Below are 6,350 nucleotides of genomic sequence, written 5' to 3' on the forward strand. Positions count from 1 at the left end.
GTCTGCTGCCACAAGGCAAGGGCTTGCTGCTACTGTGTAGCAATGCAGTACAGCGTCTGCTAGCACCCAGGAGACATAGGGTGACGGTTACCTGAGCGGGCTCCATGCTTGCCTTGGTATGGCGTCTGCACAGGTAACTCAGGAAAAAAGGTGTGAAACGATTGTCTGCCCTTGCTTTCACGGAGGGAGGGAGGGAACGGGGGCCTGACGATATGTACCCAGAACCACCCGGGACAATGTTTTAGCCCCATCAGGCATTGGGATCTCAACCCAGAATTCCAATGGGCAGTGGAGACTGTGGGAACTGTGGGATAGCTACCCACAGTGCAACGCTCAGGAAGTCGATGCTTGCTTCGGTACTGTGGAAGCACTCCGCCGAGTTAATGCACTTAGAGCGTTTTCTGTCGGGACACACACATTCGAATATATAAAACTGATTTCTAAAAAACCGACTTCTATAAATTCGACCTTATTCCGTAGTGTAGACATACCCTAGGGATATTTCCACTGCTGTAGAGACACTGATGTACTGTACTAGTGCAACTCTAAAGGGTGGACATCTAAAGGGTGGCATCTAATTGGAGTAAGCCACACTGGTTCAAGTCACTTGTCACACTAGTGCAACAAGTCCACCCTTTAGAGTTGCACTAATACAGCAGAGCAGTGGGAAAAAACCCTGGAGGAGGCAAGCCTCTAAACTCATTGTTAAGCGATATGCAGAACTTGTCTTCAAAGTATTAAAGGAGAACGAATTTTCCTGCAGCTGATTAAGGAGTTGTACTGATGTACCTACATTAATGCAAAAAGCTTCAATGTTGACAAGACCTAAAAATGTGATCAACACAAGATCTATACACATATATACCAGTAACGCATCTGGCTCTCATGAGGGATTCATCCCAAGGGAGAACTGGCAGTGTTAGCACTGTTGCCCTGTCTCAGGGTTTCTTATGAGAGCCATCTTTAAATTCCTGCCATGGGGTTTCACAGTCACTCCCCTACAGACAGGCACTGAGTTAGCATGGTCCTTCCAGAGCCATGCTCCCTTCCCAGCCAATGCAAGCTCCATTTTGGGACTGTGCTGATAACCTCTGGCATTAGCATTGGGAAAGTTGCAGCTACTTTGTCCTGCTGCAATCTGGTTCTTCTGTTGCAGGAGCCTCTGCCAGGGATTATGATGACATAAAACTGATGTAAGCCCTGAGTGAATTTAGCCCATACTGATGGCTGAAGTCCTAACGGGAAAAACAGCTTTACTCCAAAGTGCTCCAAAAGCAGGGAGAGTGACAGGAAACAGGCAATGTATTCCTATTAATAAATCTCCTTTTCAGCATCAGAAAGGCTTAAATATTTAACAGGCTTCACAGAATGCATGCAAAGCAAACAGTCAGACAGACCCTGCTATTGTGGACTGCCCTATATTAGCTTTCAACCTAATGTCTAACACGACACTTAAGGTGTGGCATTGGGTGTCTCCCAGCATGATACATATGCTGTCAAGTCTGAGAGCTTTAATGTAGTTACTGGGAGCTAAAGCAAATCCCTATCAAAATACAACCAGCAGATGAAAAGATCACAGTATGAGTAATAGAGATGAACTGTATGCTAACCACTAGAGAGGGGCCTGGTTATCAGATCTGGAGCGGACCTGATGGGTGTGGAGCCATGGTTTTCATTTGGACACATCTCTTGTAAAGACAGAAAGCTTAATTAAAATTACTTTAGGGGAGACAATGAGTAATAAGAAGATGAATCTGTTTCCCCCACACCCAAGTCCTCTCTTAAATTGCTATTTTCCAGATTTCTGTGCCTGATTCATTAAGAATTTTTCTCATTTCTCTCTGTTGTTGGTGGTGTTTTGTTTGGTTTTCTTTTCTTTTAGAACTTGAAACCCTCCTCCTGTTTGAGTCCCTGATACAGCATAGCACTTAAGCATTTAACTTCAAGCACATGAACTTCAAGCATTGAAATCACTGGGAATATTCACATTTAAAGTCAAGATTGTGCTTAAGGCCCCAGTTCAGCAATCCACCTGTGTTCAGCAAAGCCTTTTAGCCCATACAGTACTTAACTTCAAGCATGTGTTTAAGTCTCATTGCAGTAACCATGGATATGTTTAAACATGCACTTAAATGCTTTGCTGAACTGGGAACTAGTAGATCAGGGCTTAATTTTGCTTCCATCTCTGTCTATTGTCCTATTATTACTATTTTTAGTTATGTATTTATTGTTTTACACCAGTCACTGTCAGGATCAGGGACCTTGTGCAAGGTGCTGTACAAACGTAAAATATGAGACAGTTCCTAGGGACAAGAGATACAAGCAGTGTAGAGTGGAGTGGAGTAGGCAGAAGACTACAAGAGTGACATTAATAGGAATATAAGGTTTGGTCTGCTATTAGCTAAAGTACAGTGTGGCGATAACTGCCCTCTTTGAAAGTCTTTTTTGTCACTGAATGGTTCTCCAGTGGTTGGTTGCGGAACACCAGACATAGTGCCCATGGAACAGATGGTCTTCATCAAATTTTGGAGCTCAAAGGAGAAGGGTTCTGTTTATAAACAGAAATGCTTCTTAACCCTAGCAAGTATAATGGACTTATCATTTAATTAAAGGAGTCTCCAAGATACAAGGATGTCAACACACCACCTCCAAGACAAATAAAATTCACAAGCATGACGTTCTTGCCATGACTTGCCCAGAACAACAACACAGAATAGAAATCTTTACAGAAAGGGGTTTAACTCTTTCTGTGTGTCTAATGGAGAGCTTCAACTGAGGGCCCGGGGCTGCCTGGAGGTGGTTATCGAGCAAAAGGCATATGCTTTACACCACCCCACATTCACTCTCTCACTTGTACTCGATATCTATCACCAGTCTTTTACATTCTCTCAGACATTCTCTCCATTTACACACGTTTCCAGACACCCCTCCTCACTGTCTATTCCTCACCTGTTCTCCTTTTGTCTTCCCACTCCCCGATCCCCAAACCGCATGTTCCACTTTTCTTTCCATTCTCCCTTCCATCACTTCATTTCCTCTCTCACCTCAGCATCAGTGGTAGGAAGAAGCTACTCATGGCCCAGTGACAGCAGCAGCAATGAAGGGGAATGGGATGTTGAAGAGGAGGGCCATTATGTCACCACCAGTTAAGCTGGCAGCAGAAAAGAGGAAGGAGCAAGAAGTTGGTGAGACTTCAAGGCCCCAGATCCTTTACCTCAAGTTTTAGCCTTGCTAGTGTTCCTCCATTGAGCAGTCACTAGGCAACCACATCCTCTTTTAACTTCGAAAGAAATTAATGAGCTGGATGTACACATCACTCACACCAGGTCAAGCAGGCAGCCATTTATCTGATGCCTTTGTTTTACATTAACATAAACCCACACTAGCCAAGTGAACAGACTTCTCTACTGAACAGTAATAAAGTGCCTTTTCTATTCCTGACCTCTTAAACCCCAAGTGCCTGGCAAAGGGAATTGTCTACACTACCGCGCTACATCGGCGCAGCTGCATGTCTGGTGAAGACGTGCTATGTCAATGGGAGAGCACTCTCCCATCGGTATAATTACTCCACCTCAATGAAAGGCGGAAGCTATGTCGGCAGGAAAATGTCTCCCACCAACACAGCACGGTGTGGACAACACTTTAAGTCAATGTAACATATGTCACTCAGCAGGGTGGTTTTTTCACACCCTTGAGCGACATAAGTTACATCTATTTAAGCAGTAGTATAGACAAGCCCTAAGTTTCTGTTTTACTTCCAGACACTGATAGGTGAACCTCGGAAAGTTCACAGGCCTGATTCATATAAGCAGTAGTCCGCAAATATTTATGCACTTATTGGAACTATCTTGGTCTCTTTGATCAGAAAAACTGGACTGGAAATCTTGTGGCAGCATTAATTGCATGAGCCATCTTAATTGTGGCAGTTCTTAACTTTTCAGTGCTTCATTTTGCAATAGTGTTTTTTTTAAACATAGGTTGTTTTGTGTGTAATTTCCTAGATTTTTAACAATGCTAACTGCAAAAACAGAAATTCCATCATATGGCATCATGTTGATACCCACGTGGATCCTGAGCATGGCTGGAACTTTTAGAGTCCCCCGTCCCCAGACAATTTCCACTTGAGCTAACAGAGTAACTGACAGCAACAGTAGGTTGTCATCTCCTAAGGGAACCAGCATTAGAGGAGGATTGTATATTTGCCAGTGGGTTTCACAGATATTTGCTGACAGCAGAGGAATGGTGAGACTCAGGAAGCTTGAATTCCATTCCAGGCTCTGGAGGGCAGTATCCGCTAATGGGCACACACTCTTCAAACTTTTCCATCCAAGTTTGACCTCCTTCTGTCTCATCCCCTTCAAGCTGTCCTTGTCACAGGCCTTGTCTCTTCCCATCCCATGGTTCCTTGTCCAAGTCCCATTCTCCTCACCTACCCAAGCCCAGTCTCCACACCCCAGTCTTCCCACCCCAGCCACAGTCCTTTTGCTCAGCAAGCCTTAGTCTTCCCCCTCCAGGCTCTCCATCCCAGGCTGAGTCTTCCCCCATTCCAAGTCCTTTGCCCATCCATTCCCAGTTCCCTCCCCATCCCACCGCGACCTCTAGCTTCTTGTCCCTAGGCTCCTTTCCCAGCCAGTCCCATTTCCCCCCCTTCTGGCTCCTTAGTCCCATATGTGTCTCCCCATCCCACCTGACCTAGTCATCCCCCTCCCCACATCCATATTCTCTGTCCCATTCTCCCTCCCTGGTCTCCTTGACCATGTCTCTGTGTATAACCAGTCTCAGTTCTCCCCTCATACTCTGGATCCTTGTCAGATTTAGTTCCCTTCCCCCTCACCCCTACCTTCCCACCACCCCATTGGTTCCCAGTCTCTTTGCCCATCCAGACTGACTCTCCCTCCAGGGACTCACTGAATTCCAGTCCATTTCCCTCCTGGCTCCCTGTCCCAGTCACCTTACCCAGCCAATCTAGGTCTCATTTGACACCCCAGCTGCCCATACCAGTTTCCCTCTTCCCTCCCTCCACCCAGCCTCCAGCCCCAGTCTCCCCAGCCAATACCTGTCAGTTCCTCCACCCAATTCCCTCCCAAGCACCCACTATCCTTGCCCAGCTAGTTCCAGTCTCCCCCTCAGTCCAAACTCCTTTCCCAGCTTATTCCAGTCTCCCTACCAGCTCCCAGTCTGTCTCCCTCCAGCTCCCAGTTGCCATCTCCTTGTCCAGTCAGTCCCAATCTCCTACCCCAATTCCCAGCTCCAGATTCTGACAGTCTCCAGTTTCAGTCTCCCCTGCCCAAGCTCCTTATCCCAATCTACTCACACTTCCTGCCCACCCAGGTCCAGCTCTTCTCACCTCTGCATTCAAATCAGGCAGCTGCTTCTTCTACACTGCCTTGGTCCAGCAGGGGTTCATTGAGATTAGATGAGAGACAGACTCCCTACACTCAATTTCAGTGCCTGGTCCCAGCCCGGCCTGCAAAAGCCCAGAGATGCAATTTCAGGAAAAGTCTTGTTCAGCCCTGGGCCAGAGCATCCCAGAATCTTTTGGGAATTTAGCTGCAATGCTCTAGCAAATCTCTACTGAATGTGTGTGTGAACTGTGTTTTTTCAAAGGTTTATAATATGGCCAAATTTGGGCAGATTTTCATGGGGATGCTTAAGACATTTCCTTGTCACAAAAGCCAACCCACTTTGCCAAATTTCAAGTCCGTGCTCCAAAGCAAAGGAGCCCCAAGACTTTTCAAAGAAAAGGTCATCAGAATTTTTTAATATGGGCAAAATAATATATTTTTCCCCTATCCTTGTTCTTGAAAACAGCTGGACCGTTTTGGCTGAAATTAAAAAAATAAATAAAAAATCAGCCCACGGTAGACACCCAGCATAGAAATTTTTATACAAATTCTTTAAGTATGGCAAAGTTATAAGAACTGGAAACAGGTTATAATGGGCCGTGCTACCAACTCTGCCTATGATAAAAAAAGATCTAGGAACAAATTGAAACCAGTCAGCAATGATCTATACAAAATATTACATAATTAATAGTTAGGGACAATAAATCATATCCAATATGCAGGTATGCAGTCATTTAATTCACACAGTCCTTCATTGTACATAAAGTGTACATAGGAATTTTGTTATCCATTTGAGCTGGTAAAATACTTTGCAAAAGGAATAAGTTCACCATGAAAGTGTAGATCTTTAAGGGGATGATCAAACTTGCTTGACTTCCACAGAAGTCTTTCCAGTGATTTCAGTGGAATTTGAATCAAGACCTACGTAGGGTGCACAGAATTCTTATCCAGTTGTGAAGACCAAATACCCAATGGCAGTCACCATCTGGACAGTGGAGGTGCAGA

This window comes from Eretmochelys imbricata, chromosome 6 (genome assembly GCF_965152235.1).
Source record: "Eretmochelys imbricata isolate rEreImb1 chromosome 6, rEreImb1.hap1, whole genome shotgun sequence".
In the NCBI taxonomy this organism is placed as follows: domain Eukaryota; kingdom Metazoa; phylum Chordata; order Testudines; family Cheloniidae; genus Eretmochelys; species Eretmochelys imbricata.